This window comes from Poecilia latipinna, unplaced genomic scaffold (assembly GCF_001443285.1).
Source record: "Poecilia latipinna isolate Pla-1442-1.1 unplaced genomic scaffold, P_latipinna-1.0 Scaffold2365, whole genome shotgun sequence".
Taxonomy (NCBI): domain Eukaryota; kingdom Metazoa; phylum Chordata; class Actinopteri; order Cyprinodontiformes; family Poeciliidae; genus Poecilia; species Poecilia latipinna.
Window position 1 is genome coordinate 26,905 of NW_015114981.1, and position 23,651 is coordinate 50,555.

Below are 23,651 nucleotides of genomic sequence, written 5' to 3' on the forward strand. Positions count from 1 at the left end.
AAAAAAATTGGGGAAAAGGGAATTGTTTTTTTTTTTTTTTTTTTTTTTTTTTTTTTTTTTCCATAATTTTCATGTATTTTCTTGTCTCTCTGGGAATCTTTTAACTTGGGAGGACATTTTTTTTCCACAATCTATTGCTTTATTTAACTGGCAATTAAACATGACCTTAGATAATAATATAGACAATAACGTTAAAAAATGGTCATATTCGCATTTTTTCTTGGTGGTTGAAATTTATGCAATAAGCAGAACTATTTATTGCATGTCTGTTTGCAAAATATGCCCTTGAAGCTAACAAACTGCTTCAGATGCTAAACTCTAATAATTTTACTTCAGTTACTACAAATGTGTCTCATTCACCAACTCCTGCTGTTTATATGCTTTCACTAATTAAAGTTCAGGTTTAAGTGATCATCAACACTTTTCACCAATGTGCCAACTTAAAACCTTGGTAGCAAATAAATTACATTGCAAGAAATACATGTCCAAGTACAAAACCAAACATGATTTTAGCATATTGGCAAATGTTTCCCCTAAATTGGTAAGAGTTGCTCTATGCTCTTTGACTTCAGGGATTCTTTAGCTGTTCAACAGACTTTGAATAAATTATATTTCCCAGTAAAAGTGGTTAATTATTTCCAACCAAACAAGGAAGAGAGGATTCGTTGCACCTAAGATTCACTATGTCGCCAGAAGTTTTAGGCCATCCCTACAAATAAAAAAAAAAATCAGGGGTTCCAACCATTCTGCTGTCTACATGTGTTTGAAATCCACTGTCTATGCAATTTACTTCTACAAATGTTTGTCAAGTAATGAGTTTCTCACAGAAGCTCAGTAAATTTCAGGATGATAAAATGCCATGCATGCAATAAATCCTTACAATGTCTTCAGTACTAGACATATTCCATAGCGAAAATTAAAGAAGCAACTGAATGACATTAAGATTTGTCAAAATATAACAATCATATATGATATGTTATGATTTCTCTCGCTATGGTGCAGAGCTCTTTTGAAGGACAGAAGTTTCCTCTGGCAAAGACGCTTTAATTTGAAACAAGTGTTATTAAACAGCAAGCTGTGGTTATTTGGTGTAAAACCACTGAAAAGGGCAAGAAAATAACATTGAAATGTTAAGTGTGGCATGGGCAAGAGATTTTGACACATTTGATTTTTTTTTGTTTTGTTTCTTTTTCCAGGTACTTCTTTGATGATATCATTTTGTGACGGTTGTCCATCACACAACATGACAGATGGTTCTTTCAATTCCCAGCTAAGAGTGAACTGGAAATAGCTGCCCGGTTTAAAAACACGCTCTGCAGCTGATTTCCCTGGTGGTTCTTGGAGACAAACCATCTGCTAAGACAGTTGTGTCATCATGGTCTCTAATTTAAACTGTGCCGTCAACATCTAAAGGGTTATTAAATGTTCCTTTTATTGCAGGAGAAATGTTGTCGTTGGACATCTTCAGTGATTGACATTGATGTTTCAAACATATACATATATATATTTATTTTTTCCTGTATAATTTGATTCTTTATATATTCTTGGCAGTGGCGTTTTTCATGTTCCCACGGTTTGTCCCCCTCTAATTGGCAGGCTGGGAATTTGCACATGGACAGCATCAATTCTCTGTAGAAACGACTTTCTGTTAAGATTTAAACTCTGAGATTTAAAGAAGGTATGCCATGGAAACTGTCAGCAACATTTCCTGCTTATGCCCTTTGACAGAGCCCTACGTTCAATAACTGAAGAGAATAAAAATCCCCATTACACTAAACCCTAGTTACAAGCTTTTTACGAGCTATTTTCAGCATGTTCATCTCAACTGAACAAGATTCTGTTCAGCTATCATCATAATGTAGATTACATAATTTTAGTTAGTAGATCAGTAACTGGAAACGTGGGGAAGATGTTGACTGAGGACAAGGAGTGAGGAATTACAACGTTCATCATCAACCTGTCCAGTATTTTCTCAGTTTCCAGCTGTGAGATTAAAAATAGCTGGAAAAATAAGAAAATTGCTTTGCCTCGATAAATAATGACTCAAACTAAGTAAGCTAACATTTTTTTTTTATATATATAAAATATTGTCTCTAAGTACTAGACAAACGACTACAATTTAATGATTGTTACGGAAAACCAGAAAAAAAAAAAAGGTGCATAAAACCATAAATTCCTTGTGGGTGCAGGATCAGAAATCCCAAAGTGAAACAATAAAACACTTTTCCTAAACGGAGTCAGAGTCTCAGACTTTCAACACGGACCTGCTGATCCTCACACGTATCCCGCAGTCAGCTTTGGCAGTCCACTAATAACATGGAATAAGTGGAAGTCATCAGCCATGACGCTCATGCTCCCTCAGGTCTATCAGCTCAGGCCATTATCAGGATAATATCATGTGGTCTTGGGAGGCTTTAAGTGACTGTGAAAAACCATAAACAAGACTGAACCAGTCTGTAACTCATTATCAGGAAAGAGGCTCCAGCATCTGTCCCCTGATAATATCACAGATTAGAGCCCTCGCTGCTCTGGGTTTAATCTTTGGCAGAAAGTTGTTGATTTAGCAGGAGAACCGTGTCCCTGTGCGGTTTGCTGTCACTGAATTTCATTATTATTGGTTTCAGCGGGAAGCTTTTTTGTATTGCATCTAAATGTCGTTTCAAGAGGGGCTTTTTTTTTTTTTTTTTTTTTTTTTTGCCAAAATTATATGTCTTGGGAGAACTCTGAAATGCTATTATGTACTTATTGTATTGGCCAAATGCCGAAAATGGGAAATGGCTATGGATTTTGGCACCTTTGCAGGAGTTCAGTCATGATGATCAGTTGGCAACATCACCGGTTGGCAGCAGGAGGGAAATATTTTGCCTCCTTTGCACCTCTTTCCCTTCCTGCATGTACTTGTGTACAGTGTGTGGATTAGTGGTAAGAAACAAACAGATGTCATGGATTCTGGGTAAATGCCTTCCTACTCCACTTCACTCCAACTTACATGCTAGTTTTTTTGCCAATATTTCTGCAACTTTCTGGTGCGTTCTTCTTTCACTGGTACACACTTAACAGACATTCATCCAGCATAATACTAAGATCGACATATGCACTGTAACTGGGCTTAACCAATGACAATTCCCCGACAGTGGGAGAGCTATAATACTTGTCTAAAGAATATACAGACCCCGTTGCTTCCCCTGTGCAACAATGAGCCTCATCTAGCCGTAACGCAGACATAAGTTCATACTGCTGAGTCTCCCGCTCCTTTAATTAATCACAAAGTTAAATAATGTTGTAGTACTGTGAATGTAGACCTGATTGTTTTTATTTATTGGTTGCCATACCACCTGTTCACAGAAGATGCAGTTTATTTTTATGCTTATTCAAAGACATTTTAGTTTTTAATGACGTTGCTTCCATTTGCAGAAAAAATATCCAGCTGAAGCTCTTGTCAAATACACACATTCGGTCATTTATAACAAATCTTTGCATGATAGTTTTAGTCAACACAAAACATCCAAAATCCATAAAACAATATTCACATGAAATGTGGTTTCAGTATTTTACGCTATGTTGTGACAATACTTGGGAATTCAACCTGAAATATCTAAAAAGTGGACGTTTCAGGTATTACTAAGCTGAATATTTTAAACTCAAAATAAAAACATGTTCCACTCCTGAGTCATTGGAGGGTCTTTGAGGCCAAAGACCCATTTTACTTACTGTGGAACCAACTCTACATGAAAGGTTTATGTTCACAAAGGTAGCGGTTCGGTTGGGGTTTGGGACGCAGAGTTCAGGTTCTAAACTTGTATTTACAAATGATGGAGGAAACTGAGCTCATTAGGACCTTCAAAGCAGTAGATTTGTTTTTCTTTATCCTTCCCCCGACTCGTGGCCAATCCTGTCTTGGGAAATCTACAGACGATTCCTTTGATTTCATGCTTCGTGTTTGCGCTCAGACACACACACACACACACACACACACGTCAACTAAATAGACAGATGTGTGTCTGTCCCAATCAACTCCAATCAGCTGAGTTTACGACAGGTGGAGCCCATTTAAACTGTAGAAACATCCATCTATTCATTATCTTACATCTCAGGAATAATCAGTGGAAACGGCACAATTTTTGAGCTATAAGGCAAAGGCTGAGTAAATGTGATTTGTTGGTTTTCTGTTTTTAATAATTGTTCAAAACACACAAAGACATTTCATGTTGTCATAATGGCGTATTTGTGTGTAGAATTTTGATTAAAGAGAATAATTTGGAGTAAGGTTGTAGCATAACAAAGTGTGGAAAGCGAAGCATGCACTGTGAGAACTTATGCTGAAACAGAGGCATTTACATCACTGATGATTCACAAGTTGTTGGCAACTTTTCCTGTACGCCCTGTAAATACTCGAGCCAAACATCTAATCCAGCAGAGGAGAAACCTTTTAACACTGACTGGAAGAAGTAAAATCTAAGAAAAATAACTTTTGAAATGTATTGACGTATGCAGTAGCACAGACCTGAGCTGTCATAACCATGTCCAGCTAGACTGACGTGTTCTAGAGCTAGTGCTTTTCTACATAAGCTATTGTGCAATCAGTCAGCTTCAAGGGGAGAATATCGGCAGTGATTTTAAAGTTATTTTTGAATGGCACTTGAATTTGTGAAGCAAATTCCTTGGTACTCTATATTTCAAAGACATGAAACTATATTACGTCAAGAGATTAATAGTCAGGAGGATGAAAAATATAAAACATGCATCCTATTTTTTTTTGGTGAAAAATCTCAGACTTTTGTGTTTATCTGCTTATTAGGTTGTCTCTTTGGTTGCCTGACAGAAATGATATTATGTAAAGGAGCCTGATAGAATAACAAAGTTAGAGAAGGGAGAGAGAGGTGGGAGACGTATTAATATATAAGAAAAGAGACAGTGAAGGAACAATGAAGCAAAAGTCGAATCTGAGCTGACTGGAGCGCAAAAACACACACAGACTTCTCAGCCAGGTGAGCAGGGCATTAGAAGCTGGCAGCTCTAATAAGTAACTCTGGATTGCAGTGTTCTGTGTAAAATAGATTCCTTTCAGAAATGTGTGTGTGTCTGTGCATGGCTGTGTGAGCACACCATGAGGGTGTCAGGTGTTATACTCAGGAATCTGCTTCAGAGGTTATATTGACCTACACACACACCCACACACGCACACACACACACACATACACACACACACACACACACACGCACACAAAAGTGACAGGTTGTGGATTTTATGATTGTGTGGAAGTCTGCTGTAATGGAATCTGAAGATACACAGACATACAGAGATTTATAAGCATATATCCTGTTCCTGACATTTTTGTTTTGGTGCTTTATAGCATCAAACGACTATATGTTTGGAATTACATTGTACTTCAAGGCAGAGCTATTAAAAACCAAAAAAAAAAAGGAATAACAAGAAAAAAAAGTTAACTATGTCACAGACTCTTCTTTAGCTTGTTAAGTTCTGTTTTAAACCCCAGTGGTAATTAGCAGCGCTATAGCCTTAGCACCTATCTGCCCCATATGTTCTCCTTGTTGCTGGCATCAAGGATATTTTTGTGCTAATTATCTGCCCAGTTGCCACTTTACAAAACAGTGCCTCTGAAACTGTTTTTACCCCCTTTGGATTTTATTCTGTTTTCCAGTTGGACTTTCTGGAAAGTGTTAGTGTAGTTTGGGAGTGGGAGGATCAATTGATCAGTGTAACACTCCTGCCGCTTTATAGAGCAAACTTAAACACTGAAACAAGACAAAACAAAAATGCTGCAAACCTATGTGTACATATATTTTTTCAATCCTTGAGCCCAAGGTCAATACATAGTATAGAACCATTTTACTGCAATTACAAGTGCAGGTCTCTTGAGATACAGGGCTGCAAGATTGGCAATTTGATTATTGTCCATTACCCAAGGCTGAGCTGCTGCAGCTGTAAGCCTGAGTAGTTAAACTTGAGTACAGCAGGAATAAAGTAAACGTATTCTAAGATGGATTCATGTCGAGATTTTTCTAAGCTGTTGAAAGAAGCCTTAAAGCAGGGGTGTTATGTTTTTGTATTTTTTTAGCTTAAAATCATGTTATATCTTATTACCTCATCACCTATTGCTTTGATTCGTTCATGCATGTTTGAGGAATCTTCAAATTTCCCATGGCAGCCATTCAGAGAGGCCTGAACCACAGCCAAGCTTCAGCACCTCCCTCACTCAGCTCCATCAGACTAGTGGCAGCAGGAATTAGTGAACACCTGGTAGAACTTGTGAGCTAATCATACAAACTGTTTCTCAGTCCGGTGCTCTTAATAGCGACCGTAAAGAACCCATTGAAACATTGTTGTGATTATGTGTGTCTGAAAGAGAGCTTCTTAAAGAGACAGAGGCCATTTTCAAATCGTACATTTTTTTTTAGGTTTGAAATTTACAGTGATTTTTTTTATAACAACTGAACTTGATTGTGCCTGGAAAACCTCTTTAACGTACCTTTTGTTCAGCATGCTGGGGGTCAATTTCACGCTAACAGAAAAACCACCGTGCCTGTCTAATTTGTTTAAAACATAATTGTTTTTCTTCTTCTAAGAATGAGATTCATTCTAACCAATATTTTAAACATGTGCAACACAAAACAGCAGCTTGAATTCAGAAACAGGTGTAATTGGAAATAGGTTTTTTGTAAAGATTTATTTTTACAAATTACCAGAGTAATTTTTCAGTATTTCTAAGCAACTAGTTGAGATTAAAGGAAAATGGTAAAATAACAGGAAATGAAAAAAGATAACATAATTACCTTCATTCTGCAAGACAAGTGTTTATTTTATGCATTTTTTTTCAACCTGTTTATGGTAAACTTGGACCAACTGGACTTTCCTGTCAATGATTGTTTTTTTTATGTGATTTGAATATTATTGTGTAATAATGCTACATAAATAAATGTAAATAAATGGAACCGAACTGTAAGTAATTGTGTAATTATAACCTATATTGATGGTGGCAAACAATATCAAAAATTTTAATTTTGTAATTTTTTTAATGATCTTAAACAGAACAAGCATTTGAAATTAAAGCAAAAAAAACAACAACACACAGATTGATGTAGAAGTTCATACCTGTGTACAGCGGTGTGTTGATGATTCTGCTCTTGATTTGAAGCCTACAAAATGTCACCTATAATAACTAAGCGCAAAATATCAATTGTATTTGCTACAGTAGAGTTATTTTGGTTTAGGACCATTCCTCTGTTGCTGTAGTCCAAAAATATCACGCATGAACATCGGTGTCCTTTTATCACAAAGAAACAAATGTTAAGCTCTTCTGAAGTTACAGCCTACATCCTGGTACTGTGCAGAGTTTTGCTCTTTCATAGTTTTCTGCTCTCTACTGATGCAAGGTTTTCAGATACAAAAAAACCCCATTATGCTTACAGAAATATATGTGCCTATTGTGCCATGGACCAGCAGATTGCATTTCTTTTCTAATGCATGCTGCAATACACTTTGCAGCCCAGCAAAAAAAAAAAAAAAGAAAAAAAGAAAAAAAAGCACTGGGGGGTGGAAAATAAATAGATGGATTTACTGAGACCAGAGCTGCTTTAATCTATCCTGCATCTGTTTGACAGTGATGAGATAGGGGGGTGTATCGTGATTCTGAAGTGTTTTTTTATTTGATCCCTTTCTGCACCGTTTGACAGCAGGACAGTTTTGGCACTTATGGTTGTGAATCGTGAACCTGACAGCTGGAGGTGGGTGGAAAAGGATGAATTATTATCTTATGTGGTTCACGGACTTATATTCACCTTTGCAGGAGTCCGGGAGCTTCACAGAGCATTGCAATTTCAGGGGGGCAAACCCTTGATCAAAGATGTATTGTAACATAAAAATACCTATGCTTTGTAGAAAAAAAAACTGAAAGAAATTTGTGATCTTAAGTACATATGTTTTAAAAATAGATATAGTTTTAAATTGCGTAGAAATCATGTAATGTCAAATTTGAGACGCTGTTTGGATTGTGGATGCTGCTGCACAAAATGATTTAAAAAGTCCACAAAAAACACACACACACACTGAAGACATTCACAATATTTGATAATTTTGTTAATTAGAATAGTGATGCATTTTTGTGCACACTAAATCCTCCTTGAAGCTAAGAAACTTCAGGCATGTGAACAGTGGGAATAAAGGTAGAGCTGGGATCTACAGTCACACATTTAAATTTCACTTTAAGGATTAGGACTATTGGTTTTAATCCCTCAATAAATCCAAATAACGTTATTCCTGTTTCTACTGTTGTGATTTGTTTTTCAAAAGGCAGTAGTGTGGCTGCCACATTAAGTAGGTTGTTTTCTTCATTGCCTTTAATATTATCTTCTTCAATTCTTCTCGGTTGTTGCAGCGTATTGTGCAGATTGAATCTTCACAGCATCTAAAATCCCAGGACACCAGCAGCAGAACATCCAAATAGCTTCACAAGACTAATAACAAAATAGGATCAAAGCAAATATTTAATTATTATTACAGCTTAATATAATCTGTGTAGATCTCTTTATTTCCCTAAACTGCTTCTTCACCTATTTCCATAAAATGTTTCAAAAAGTAGACGACATAGACAATGTGGCACTGAAACTGAATAACAGATATCCCCTCCATGGGTTTTTGAGTAGTGGCTTGAATACCGTCTCAGAATCAAACGATTTCAAATGTTGAGTGGAAAAGAGCTCCAGCAAGTACAAGCAGCCCAAAAAGCTCCATGTAGCTCCTGATACCATAGTGGCAATTCCAGCTGATCTTCCTGATGCGCACCCTCTGCATAGAGAGTCTGCTCTGACCCTTCCTGTGAAGAGCATCAGTGTCGGTGGCTCACACCTGTAATTGGACAGGGATGGCATGGTTCAGACAGGTCGGTCTCTCCAATACTACCCAGTTCAGCACACCGATTTAAGAGCTGTGCTGTAGGGATTGTAAATTGACAGATGACTCAGTCGTCATCATGGGCCGGAAGGACTTGGTGATCCTTGAAAACGTGTTTCCTCCTGATTTCCCCAACATCTTCCATCAACGTATTTAGAAGTTGACAGGATTGCAGCATACGGCCACATGCTAACAGCTGTCAGTTCAGTGTCCTTACTGCAGTGCCTTTTTGATGGCTGAAGGTCCAGAGTTGCTCCATCTACCATCCACAAGCACAGCCACCTCTTACTGCCTTTGATTCTGTTGACACAGAGTAAATGAAAACCGTTTGTGTTAATATGTGCGTTGGCACATTTTGCACCGTCTCAATCAGGCAGATGAGGCTGGTTTTCTGGTAGCTCTTTTGAGGGCCTTTGTTGGGAATAGATCCCACGTTTCCCATGACGATGGACAGGATGGTGGGACGGCACCTTCCTCTCCAACTGCGGCGCCTGACTCTCATTTCACTGGGTTGCTCCACGGGGAGCTGGCGCAGCAGAGATACCGACAGATAGTCGCTGGTCCAGGGAGCAAACAAAAGGAGTGTTTTGACTCATGCCCTGTGCAAATATAAAAATTTTAAATAAAGAAAATAAAAACAAAGCTGTATACAGAAATGTCAGCTTCACGGTATGTAGAAAAGAGCAGAAGGACACAGAAACACACACACCATGTTTAAAACAACTAATTAAAAAAATGTTGACAGCTTTCTTTCCAGTCTTACAATTTTTTTTTCTTGTCTTCTAATCATAATGTTGTAAACACCAGTCATGAATCCTGCAAGCCGTCCAGTCAGCCAATCTCTTCTGCTTATTCAAAACTTGGGCTAAGGGGCACACAGATTCCCTCCAGCGATGCTTTCCAGCTCTTTCCTTGGGGATCACAAGATGTTCCATGGTCAGACATCAGAAAAACTGTTGACAAGGTTTTGGGTCTGCATCGGGTTTAAAAACTTGAAACTTGAACCAATCACGTTTATCTTTTTAAAATTAAGAACATTGCCACAAAAAGATTCTTCTTTTTTTAAATCTTCATTCACCGGTTTTACCTTCTTTGCATTTTGCTTATGATTAATATGACACTTATGCAACAATCTTGAAAGTTTACGAAGCTTCAAAAACGCCCCACAATTCTTTGTTGCAACAGGACATGAGGAAGCAGTTTCCTGAATTATGTTATTATATTTTATGTGTCCAGTTTGATTATGCTACTGGAATATAATTACGTTGAGTTATTGACCATACCTTCACTCTGCTCTGAACTGCTGCTGCCAAACTGCAGCCGCTGCAGTCCCTTCAAACATATAGATTTTGTATTGAAAGTAAAGCCCTTTTCCAGTTTCTGTCTGTCCTGTTGACTCGTTCACGTGTCGTTCTACACACACAAAAAAAGTGCGACAAGAGTCCTTAACTTCCAAGCGTACAATGCAGCATTGTCAGCTGCTAATCTAGCTTGAAAATAGGAGAGAAAATATGTTTTTTACTGAAGCGTAAATTCAGTACATGCTCTTGAACATATTCAAATTATGTTCGGGATCTGTGAGCTTGCAGCTTTTTCTCGTGAGGGTGGAATAACCACGACTGAAGATTTTTAGTATATGATTTTACTCCACCTTGCCCATGTTGCCCATTCTGTGTTTACTGGGAAGCAAAGAGAGAAGCAAGCATGGATGACTGCATAGCTGACCCCTATGTTATCAGAGTAAGTAAAACCACACACGTGTGTGTGTGTGTGTGTGTGTGTGTGTGTGTGTGTGTGTGTGTGTGTGTGTGTGTGTGTGGAAGCCTGGTCTGCTTGAAAATGATTGGTTGTGACAGGAGAAGTGTACGGACCTGGTGCCAGAAGCAAAAGTTACCTGTAAACATACACAGACAGACCAGATGCGCGCAAATGTAAGCATAGCGTCTTTTGTTCCTGATTCATTAACTGACTGAGATTTTAATGCTTTCAAAATACATTTCAAATTTTTTTATCTAATCATAATATTGTCAAAAAAAATGTCCAGTTTAATAGCAATACTGTACACCAGGAGTCACCAACTCCAGTCCTCAAGGGCTACCATCCTGCAACTTTTAGATTCACCTCTGCTCCAAAATGTCTGAGTTCCCTCACCAGCATTCATTCCTCTCTGCAATAGGCTGGAAACAAGCAGTTTATTTGATCCAGGTGTGTTTGAGCAGAGACGCATCTAAAAGTTACAGGATGGTAGGACTGGAGGACTGGAGTTGGTGACCCCTGCTGTACGCTAATGTTTCCAGATTAAAAATGTGCAGAATTTTAACAGTTCTTGAACAACTAGTGGTAAATATATTATCTAGTATGAAATGGTATCATGGTTTGATCATCATGAAAAAAACATAAAGAATGAATTTTTTGAACCAGCAAAACGTGGTTCAACATTTTTGAAATAATTTTAAAAAACTACATCACAAGCAGTAGCAAAAATAATAATAATACAAAAAATCTTCTTGCAAGAATCCTGGCAAAAAGTCACAGAGACATTTTCGCTCATTGCAGAAGTGTTCCAGCTCCTTCGTTGTTTTTTTGTTTTGTTTTTTTTTTCCATTTAGTTTGTCAAGCATCTGCAATAGTTTCCCTGAGGATGTTGGTAACTGCTGTGGTAAGCCAACAACATCCTGACACCTGACGTTAATTAATGGAGCGCACTAAGAGAATTACAGCAGTTCATAAATGTTCTATGTTTTTTATTATCCTGGCTGAGGAGGTTTTTGTTTCACACAATGTGGCTTGGCTTGCAATAAAATAGCCGGGGAACGCTTCTTTCCTCCACAGCAAAAGTGCTTTGTGTAGTATTTTAATTAATAGGGAGCACAAGATTACCTAAATCAGGTTGCCAGTGGAGATTACTATCCTTTATACTTTTATATTTGTGGCAAAGACACGTAATATCCAGGTCAGTTATTTGACGATAATGGCTTGTATACTTACAGTCTGATGGATATAGGTTCATCAAATATAAATATGCAGATATAATTTTTCTTTTTAAAAGAAAATGTGGTTCTTGACTTTTGGCAAGTTAACTCTGTGCTACATTCCATAGAAAAAGGAAACTATGGGATTGAAAAGTACACTCACTTATATAAATTTGAAGGGTTCCATCATAATCTTTATATAGTGATTCTTATCAGACTCTGCTAATCGTGTTTAGACCTGAAGGTGTGTACAATAAGATTGATGGACTGTATGCAGAATCCAATGTCTGGGGGACAAGAGACTAAATCTACAACTATAAAATGTGGCAAAGCAAATAGCACCCAAAAGTATTTTCACGTCAAAGTAAGTCAGTGATGATCCACAGTTTCTAAATTAAATATGACACGTTATAAAGTAATCTAAACATCAGTAAAAATCCATTTTGCCATTACCAAAACATAAAAAAGTGTGATCATTGAAACATTTCTGCAAAGACCTTCTGTAATGAATCAATAATGCAGCTCTCTCCTAATTATGCATGATAGAGTGTAAGGGTCCCCTGAATGAGAATGCAAAAAGAAAAAAAAAGTGCCTGTTGAAAGGTCATGTTAGTTTATTGTATGGTGGCAGTTTGTGGAGGACTGTGGTTGCAGCAGTGGCTTGTCATGACATGTGGTCAGCATGCAACAGTTCAGTTTGACTGTCAGAGAGATACATTGCCCTATTCCCAGTGGAAAAAACCTCATTTCACTCACAGCAGGCCAACAGTGCACAATTTAAGTTATTTTAAAATTATTTAAAGTTAAAAGTAAAAAAAAAATCAACTTGTCATAATATTATTCCGTCATCAGAGCTATATCTGTAATGTTGCTTTAATTGTTATATGTATGTTTAAAGGGTTCTTGAATCTCTGGTGACAGCTGCAGTCACTTAAAGCCCCTCCTTGGAGCTGCAGCTTCCGTCTCACTGCTCCACCAGACTAGCGGCAGCAGCCATTAGCAAACACCTGGGCGAACTGAAACGACGACGTTCTGAAAGCAAAGTGTCGGTAAGAGTAGGAGCTTCTTAAAGGCCGATTTTAAGACATCAAATCAGATAAATAAGAAGTCAGATTTCTTTTAAGTGATGTTTGATATGTACAGCATTTTCATCTCTATATTACAATGTCACTCAGTGACTATGAATAGATCCAAGCACTGATTACAGGCATAGAACAAATCAGTGCATTGATGTGCACTAACTTTTTTCAGCAGAATACGAACAAAACTTTAGAAATTGCTTTTGGACCTAAAGAGGAACGATGATGTGTTAGCATCAACCTTCAGTTATTACAGTCAGAAACTATTGATCAGACCCAACTCGTGGGCGTAGTGATGAGCTCAGACCTGAACCAAAGATGCATGAAGAAAAATGAGAAAGTTTGCATTTCGCCATCTGAAGAACATTTCCAGGATTAAGTGACCAATGTCCCAGCAAGATATTGAGACACTCATCCATGTCTTTTTGTTTTTGGTGTCCTCACAGGTCTTCCTAAAATGTCAATCCGACAGCTGCATTTGATCCAGATCACTTCTGGTCATGTTCTCAATAAAACTAAGAAAATAAAGACTGGAGCTTTAAATTCTCTACACTGGCTCCTTGTAGCTCAGAGAATAGACTTTAAAATGTGTTAGTTCATCATCACTAAATTCATTTTAGTCTTTACTTCAGTTTTTTGTATGATGACAACTTTTGATGTTAGAAAATGTAATGTTTGTTATATGAAGTAGCTTCAGTTGCCTTTTGCTGAAATGTGCTATAAATTTGCTTTGACCTTAACACCTAGCATTACTCTGAAGATCTAATCAACTCTCATATTTAGATGGAAAAGACTGTCTATAAAGGTGCCCTTCATCAGTTCAGATATTTCTGAAGGAGTTGGACCTCATAAGCACACCACCGACTTCTCATGCCATCTTGAAGCAAATTAGATTCAGATCAGTGAAGGAATTGTGCTCAGCAACCCTTTGATACGTATAAACCCTTTTTCAGTTGCTACAAACCAACATTCAACACTCTTTCCTGTTTTCAATCTTAGAAAAACAAACATAGCCACTTCCTTCTCAGGAGTACAACAAATTCAAAGAAATTCACAGAAGCATTGCTATATCACTACATGTGTCTTCCTGTGTGCAGTGTGGAATGGTTTTAATAGCAAAAAGTACAAAACCATGTGCAGTTGAGCTCTAGATATTCATACACACGAGTGTAGGTAATATTAAAAATGTAGAAAAATGTAATGAACATATATATAGATCTGTAAATACGTGTTCAAAGAAAAGTATTTTTTCTAACTCAGGTAGGAAAAGCAGATCAAAGAGGGGAAAAAAGACAGTATAACATCATAGTTTCTTTCCTCTTCGTGTGTGTAATGTGCTGCAAGATCTCAAAAAGGCCTTGATTAGCTTTGAGAATAAAGCAGCAGTTACCTTGGTTAGCGCGTTTTGTTTGTCATGACGTGCATGCTATCGATAGGACATATACTGTGCTCAGTTAAAATGGCATTGAACACAGCAGCCGTACATTGTAATGCATGCACTGACAGTTTTGGATGTCTCATTAGATTGCAGAAGGTGAATTTGAGCCTCGTGACCTTGGAAGTCAGAGTTGTCTCCTCTGATTGTCGGGTCGCGACCGATGCACTCATGTTCATGAATGCAAAACAACCGCACTTTCTCCTAGCAGCAATACGCATTTGCTGAACTTGAGGAGGTTGTTTGGTTCTTTTGAAGTTGGTCCGTATCAGGGACAGTAAATTCTCATTTAGGGGTAAACACTGCAGGATTCAAGAGCAGGCAGATTTTCCAATTTCTATTCATTCATTTGACATAGTTTAGACAATATAGAAAAAAAACAACTTCCTGTAAACTATTTCATAGGTCAAACTCGTTGGACATTTTGAGCTCACTATCATGATGCAGTGATGGAGAAGGTCAGCACATTTGATTAATCTCTACTAATCTACAGATATTACCTGAATAAAAAGCTTTTTTTTAAATTACCGTTAAAAATATATTATGATTGGAATGGAATATTCCATCACAAAAATTTCCTGGAACTATGGCGTTCACAAATATGAAGGCGTCTTTCTTTTCTTTTCGGTGAATATATCTGTAAAGTTATGTCTTCTATGACAAGTGCATTCATTATTCTGAGAAGGCTCCATGTCACACAACCATAAAGACAAAAAAAATGTCTCCTCAATGTGATTGGGCAAATAGTAGTAAATTTTCCAGTAATAACCAGGTGACACATGCTGTCTGCGTTACGAGTTGCATTGTAAACAAAAGATGATCAAACCGTCAGATCTGAATTTGAAACACAAGTGAAGAGAGAATGTGCTAACTACTCCTGGCTGTTGGCTGTGATCCGTGCAGCTCATGGTTTCCTAAGGCAAAAAGAAAAGTTGAATTTGAATTGGCTGATTATAATGTAGCTCCTTCCACACATTTTGACCCTTAGACTGAGGGGGTGCAGACACCGGTTCACTGTAAAAGTCAGAGAAAAAACATCTGATGCACAGAGAGAGAGACAGGTGAGACAAATGATGTTCACAGGGAGACAGCTGGCTTCTCCATATCGAAAAAATGGCTCCTTTTGTCTGTGTGCCAACAAACTGATATGCATCATGAATCGTTTTCAGGAAGCTGGGAGTGTATGCTGAGATTGGGAGCAGGAATGTTAGACCAGAGTATTTCCACAGGTGCATTTTACAATGTACTACCGTAAAGATAAACTCTCACACACACACACACCTATCTCTGCTGTCTGCTTTATTTTCTGCCTTGCCCCAACAGCATTCGCTCCTCTTCCATTTTATCCTGGCAATAACTGTAACTGAATAACAGTTTGAGCTCCTACTTGTTAAGTCTGTAACGCTTTTAGGAATAAGTAGGGCTTTGAAAAAAAACAAGACACAACATAAAATAGTGAGAGTTAAATAAAAGAGATCATGCAGACAGGTTGGAGAAATTGCAAAGCAAAACCGTGAGTCAGTTTGTCAGGGTGGGTGTGCCCGAGAAGCTGGAAAATCATTTAAATTGGGAAACAAACGAAGGAATGTTCACCAGTGATTCTTATCTGAGTCACAATTCCCTGTCACAAAAGAAGCAAAGTAGCAGCCTTGCAATTTCACAGTGATTGGACAAGGGAAGACGGAGAAGGAGGGAGGGCGACTGAAAGAGAGAATACAAAGAAGATAGACCGGTAGAAGACTTGAATAGAGGGTAAAGAGATCAGAGTTGGAAAAAAAAAGCAGACTGAAGAGATCATGGTAATACAGACTTCATTATTATAAGTACTTCAGCTATGCAGAGAGAATAAGTGCACTGTCAGATAAGAGATGCACATCTCTGACATACATTTTTCAGGAATAAGTAGTTGAGGTCAAAAAAAAAACTCACGTCAATCTTAATGTCTCGTTTTATTTTTTTTTTTTTTTTTTTAAAGCTGCAATAAAACCATCTTCAAAACAACTTTATTTTGTTCTGTGCAACACAAAGGAATTTCATTTTCTCTGCCCACTGTTACTCCACCACTTATACGGAGGGCAGGGTGACCTGTGCCAAGACAGATCCTGAGTCATTCATGAATGCGAGCAATTTAAACAGCTCAGTCAAACAAAGGCCACTTTGTTCAGAAGCCAATTTAAAACACACAGGCTCATCAGAAGCAAAAATACGCCGAAAACGATTTTCGAAGAAATTATTTTTTACAACCCCTCTCTCAATAATGATTCAAATTTATCACAGCAATGCGATTCCAACAAGCTCCTCTTTTCCTATCGACTAATAGATTCCTGAAAGACTTCAAGAGGATTTAAAAGTGTGAAACATTTTTCTTGTGGTCACATTTATCTTGGGTTTGCTTCTAGGATTTTAAATGGTTTTCAAATTTTCATTCCGATTTGGATTCTGGTTTGTCCGGTTAGAATATCCCCTGCTGCACATCCTAAGCCCTTTCAGGAAACAGTTTAGGTTTAATTTCTGCCGAAAGAAATATCAGGATCAAGTAGGAACAGTTGTATTTTAAGTGGGAAATAAAGGCCAAAACAAACTATTGAAGCTATTTTTGGACTGTTGTTTGATCACAGTCATGGTGAGGGAAGACTTTGTCAAAGTGCTTAAAAAAAAGAAAAGAAAAGAAAAACTCAGATTGCCTCATTATTTTTGTCAGCTTGAATTTTTACATTTTGTATTATCACACCACACTTTCAGGCATTTTATTAGAATTTTAGGTGACAGGATAGAACAAATGCAATTGTAAAATGTCAGGAGATATAAATCTGAGAAGTATGCTGTGTGTGATATATATATATATATATATATATATATATATATATATATATATATATATATATATATATATATATATATACGTGTGTGTGTGTTTCAGAATAGTTATCTGCAATAACTGCAGATTAAGAGGTAGTTACATGTGATAATTTCTTTGTTTTCAAGCTTGGTGAGATTAAGCAAATCTATGAAAAGCAATGTTCAAGTTCTTCCACAGATTCTCAATTCATTTCAGATCTGAACTTTGAATTGGCCATTCAACAGCATGTAAATGCTTTGACCTAAGCGTTGTAATTAGCTCTGCCTGTGTGTTTATGAACAGTGTCCTGCTGGAATATCAACTTCATCTCTGTTCTCGAGTCTTTTACACCTTCTGAAATATTTTCTTCCAGAACTGCCCTGTTTAAACACCATCTATCATCCCACCAATGAAATCTAAATACATTTTTCTCTATCTGCTAAATAAAACAATCCTCCCATCATGATGCTGCCACCACCATGTTAGATTGAGGTCACACATGACATTACAGCCAAAAGGATCAACTTTGAACTCATCTGACCAAACCACCTTCTTTCATATTCCTCATCTCCCCTGTTTTTGACCAATTTTAAACTGAAGCTTTCTTTCAACAATGACTTTCACTCTGCCATCAAGGCCAGTATCATGAAGTGCACAACCAGCAGTTCTCATGTCAATAAATTCTCCCACATGACCTGTAAATCTCTGTATGCTTACCAAAAGGCCTCCGAGTTGCTTCTCTGATTAAAACTCTCCTTCTCCATAGTGCGAGTCGGTGGACCCATCATGCTAGTATTTCAGCAGCTTTTAAGTTTGATGTTTGGTTGAATGATTCTCTCGAGGTTTGGTGTTTTCAGAACCGAGTTTGTTGGAGAGCGAGCAGGCAGAGAGGGAGGCAGTGGAGCTTTGCTGGATGAATTCAGGAATAAACTGTGGTGACTGAGTTCTGGTGAGGAAATCAGAGAGAAACACGAAGCGCTGGAGAAATCAACAGAGCTCAGAAAGTTCAAACCGGAGAGTGGTTTTGTGGTTTGACTCTGCCGCTGTCCGTTAATCACCAGGTGGCGACTGGACATCCAGCAGCTCTTTAGGAACCTCAGTTGATTACCCTCCTCAGGTGCGACGGCGGCGGCGGCGGCGGACTCAATCAGCGATCCTCAGGAGCAAAGACCTCACACTCGCTCACCACAGACGAGCACAAACAAATCCAGAATCCCAACACTGAGGCCTTCATAGAGCAGCTGCATTTATATTGCGATTAATCGCAACCAGTTGTTTCCAGTTGGAGAAGCCAACTGGAACGTCCTCCAAAGTGGAATTTTCTACAAGGAAAGTGGGAGCAACTCTGACTGGTTTTTAAAAAAGTTTTTATTTGTTGTAAATATATATATATATATATATATCTTCACTGATTATCGATGGTATGTTTACCAGTAGCTCAGGGTGGGGTGGTTGTCAATACCATCTATCTAGATGTTACTTATAAGTTACAGTAAAAATGGATACACATTTAAAGTGCAACTATAAATGTAGTCATTTACCTTACGGGGAAAAGAGATTCATATTATGCACCGTTTTTCATAACCTCAGCAAGGTGAAGAGGGGACTGTGTGGGCCCTTACCTCCTAAACTTTGGCTGTCAAGACAAGTGCTTGCATGATTTGTGGGAGATGTTTGAAACACCAACACAGCTATTCTAGGAACTACACTTGTCATTGTTGTTGTTCCACTCCACACAAAATAATTTATTGAACAGTGCTGACAGTGTGTCTCATTTAGTGTGCATACGGATCCACAGGTGCAGAAAAATGGCATTAAAACTGTAGTCCGGAATGCCAAGTGGGTCCGTGGACCAGAAATACAGCGTTTAAACCCCAATGCTGACAGATGTCTGCACCACTGAAACATCCAGCATTCACACTGAGTCATGGTGAGCTGCAGGGTTGCTGGTGAGTAGCTGATCTACCCATCGTCCCTGCAGAAGAAGCATGTTGTCCTCCTACAGAAAATAAAGCAGATGTGAACACTGAACTTTCCTCCTTGTTTAGATGATTCATTTTCCACCTGATGCACATCCAGCCTCCCAGTTAACGTTTGCTCTGAGCAGGAGACCAAATGGGTTTTGACAAATAACATGCCCGCAGAAAAATACTATTATTAACCTCGCACGATTATTTTCATCATCTTTTGATTTCTTTGTAAAACTGTAACGAATGACCGAAGGAAGCACAGCAGTGCAGCTGCAGTGATTATAATAAAAATCTACCTGCTGAATCGTAAAATGTTCCCTGCTTCTTTTAGGGAGTTTGAAAAAAGAAAAAAAAAGATTAATTGAGAGATAAAAGATTATTTACATGATTATACTGTATCTGATTATATTGCACCCTTTAGGATACCATGATATGAGAAGATACTTTGTTTAGTCTATGAAGTCAAAATTGATTGGTTTTTGTTTGAGAACCAGCACATAGATGGATTAAGTATTGAACTAGACCTTTGTAAATTAAATGGTGCCATATGACTCTTCACATACAGGTTGGTTACATTTTCACGTTTTGTCACTAGATGTCTCTAAATCCCACATATTATAACATAAACGCAAACTTCCACCAGTAGTGATGTATTGTGGCAAGGATGACATAAAAAATATCCAACTATTGAAACATTTTAATGCCATGTTGTCTTAAAATCCAGAATGATTCCTCTTCTTCTGCCTTGTCAAACTATTCGCTTTCATGGTCATTACTTCCTGCCTCTCTCCTATTGGTGCCCTTTTTATGTCATGTAGAAAAAAGAGGAAAAAATGATAGGAACACAACTTTATAGGATAACATGCTTCTTCTGTCTGGTTTTCCTCTTTATCGTGTTACTAGATGCCTCATTCTCCTCTCTTGTTGAGGTAAAAAAAAAAAATAAAATTAAATACAAGTATGAATATCAACACTTGACTGCTTGTCATCACACCCGCAATGCATGTTGAAATATATATAGAAAAACAACTTGTAAGCGTGAGTTTGAGGGTGGCAGTGTGAGTGTGTGTGTGCGTGGAGATAACAGTGGTATTCTAATATCAGTGGGTATTGTACACTCTCTCAAAATATTTCTGCTCCCAGTTTATCTCATTGTTTAAACAGACTGGCTTTAATTAGGAAAGTCCTGTCTGTCTATAAGCGTGCGTTGTGTATATGAGTGTGTGTTTGGATGTGTATCTGTGCTCCAATAGTGCCCCCATGTGGTGAATTCTAGTGAGACATATATTCTGTCGTCTGGTTTTGTGACACACACACACACACACACAGACCCACACACACTCCAATGACACGGTGTTATATTTGGAAACACAATTTCATGCTATCAGTACTGGCTAGCTATTCCATTTAGATAACACTCATCTACAGTATATAAGTGAATGTGTGTGTGGGTATGCATGTGTGCAGCGTAATCGAGAAACAGTGTGTGTGCGTGCGTGTGTTTACGTTGGTGTGTTTGTATGCATGCATGCGTGTTCTCATGAACCGGATGTGTATTTCATGGTCATTACCCGACTTCAGTGAATTAAAAAGTTTGTTGCCATGGCAACGTGTGGATTGGCCTCAATTATGCTGATTAAAAATGTGAAAATAATTAAAAAGTCAGGGAAAAGATCTCACAGCAGATGATCAGCAAAACATCATAATGATTCAGATCCTTGTGTCTCTTTCCCTCCCACCAGCTCTTGCAAACAAACACCGTTTTCCGTCTTCCTCTGTTGCGCCTCCTAACTCTTTCGCCGCCACACAACAGCACCGCACTGTCTGCATTCAGTTCTCAAGGTCCGCCTGCTTTTCTTTCACACTTTTGCTAAGACTTGCTTATGTTTTCTGATCAAAGAACATAGATGGCAAAAATAAATAAATAAATAAATAAATTCAAACACAAATGCCATCACGACTTTCCAGTTTACCAAAGCTCCCCTCCTCCCTCTCAGCTCATTCTCAAGTTAACAGGCACGCCAAGGCATCTCTCATACTGACAGAGCAGACACATCAGCTACTCGGCAGCAGAAGTCACACTAAACGCCATAAACCTCAACCTCGCAATCGTCTCCTTCGATCCCGACATTATTCACCCAACTTGTCTCTTGTTCTCAATCTCTTCTCCTCTGACAGGATGAGTAAACAGGCTGAGCAAAGCGTAATCTCTGTCTTTTATTAGCAACAGCAAACACAGAAACAATCACTTTACCCTCTACCTACTCCTGTTCTCCCCTCTGTTTGCTCTTCTCATCAGCTTTAATGAACCACAAATCTCATCAACTATCTCTTTCATCAGCGCTGCCTTCACCACCTCCTTGCACTCCAGCACAAGTCCTCTAAGCCCGACTACTTATGTTGTGTCAATGCCTCCGTTTATATGAAGACCATGAAGGTGACACATAATTCATGTTAACTAAAGACTGCACAGTATTGTTTATGTTAGAATATCGTATAGTATATTACTAGTACTATTTTTGTTGTTATTGTTAATCATGGTTTGTTTTCGACTTTTTGTGTGAACGTATATATATCTCAGGCTGCTGTTACACCTGAATGTCCCCTCTGTGACAATGAAGGCAATTTCTGTTTCTAACTATAGAGTAAAATGTACGCAGGCAATGCAGAATTAATATTAATTTGGTTATGACGGGTTTTAGTGGCCACACCGTCAGTCCCACTCTGGAGCTCAGCATGGTTCATCGTTGGCAGCGGATTTTTGGCGTGTTCAGCATCTCACTGTGGTGGTGTTAAATAGGACGTTGGCAAATATTTGCAGCCATAAAATCAGGAGGAGGAAGTTTGCTGACCGCTTCCTACAACTCGGCTTACTTCTGTTTCGACCACACAGAAGTGGTTGAAACTTTTGTGACTGTTTGCGACAGTGGGTCAGAACCTGTTAATCCTCTTCTTGTTTTTTGCGCCAGGGCAGTGGTGGCGACGGTGGTGGGTGCTCATCCTGGAACTGGTGCAAGACACTTCACCCACTACGCCTGCTGGCGGTGGTCGGAGGACTCTGTGGTGTCTGTGTAAGGCAGCCTAATTTCTGTCTGATGGCCACAGGGCAGCTGTGGCCATGATGTGGTAACTTGACACAATCAGCATGTGAATGGGTGAAAGAATATTAGGTAAAGCACTTTTGAGGCCTCTTAAGAACAGGCCATTTACCATTTGTACGTCAGCATTAGAAGAGAGAGAGAGATGTAAAAAAATTACATTTGTCATGAAAATAAGTTGTCCCACCAAGTGGAGGCCAGTTGGGTTGGGGAGCTGACCCAAAAAGACCGGCACCGTGGCTCCCACACCTTCATCCTTAACATAATGCAACACAACAAGTTAGTAGGGTCTTGGAATGTGTGATGGTGGTCCGTGGAGGCCTGGGTGGGACTCCAAGCGAGGCCACCTGTCAAATTTGACCCCATCCTGCCCTTCACTTTTATTGCATTATAGATACATAGGTTGGAAACACTATGCTGTCAGCAAGCAGTGGAGTCTTGCACACTCCAGCCACAACCCCAACTTTAATAGACCTTAGACATATGCACCAGCATCCATATCTACATGTAGCACTACCACAGACACATACAGACGCTGTGGGGTAAAGGAGTTGGACTTGGAGAAATCAGTGTTGTCCTCTACTGCTCCTGCCCAAAGGGCTTAAGCTAGTCTCATGTTGCCTGGGAGTGTGGGGATGGCCTAGGGGTCTCTGATGGTGGTGTGGGGATTTATCAAGTCCCCTTGTTGGATTAACATACCATCAAGCTCTTTATCAGATCCAAAAGTCATGTAATATAGGCAAAATCTGCCTAGTTCTGAATTGTAAAACAAAACATTGGTTCTTTTGAAGTTCAAAATCAACATCTGTTAGTCTTTCCTCCTTCACAACGTTTCTTCTTTCTGAAATTAAATAACTTTTAAAGTATAAAATAATTTTAACTGATGCTTCTCTCTCTCCGTCAGGTCTCAGGTAAAACAGCAGAAATTGAAGTTGGAGCATTTTCTTCCCCTTTTAAATCAAGTTTTTTTCTTTCTTTTGAGGCTAAGTGACTTGTGACTGTAATCTTAACACAATCTAGCACTAAATGAAGATCAAACCAATGGAATCATAATTTAGGAAGCGATTCTTGGCCTTCTCCCTTCAGACCTGGAGAAAAGCATTAAACATCACACTTTGGAAGCAGATATGTTGACCATTTAATTAGCTGACTACACTGTTGACCATGCGACTGAACTGGATTTAGCTTTGCTTTTGGTTATATTTGAGTTACCATCAATGTTTTATAATGAATAACATTTTTATTTTGTAATATTAAATATTTGCTGACACAGTCTCAAGCTGAAAAAGTTTTTTTTTTTTTTTTTTTTTTCTAGCACAGGCAGAAGTACTCGCAGAGTCATCTTCA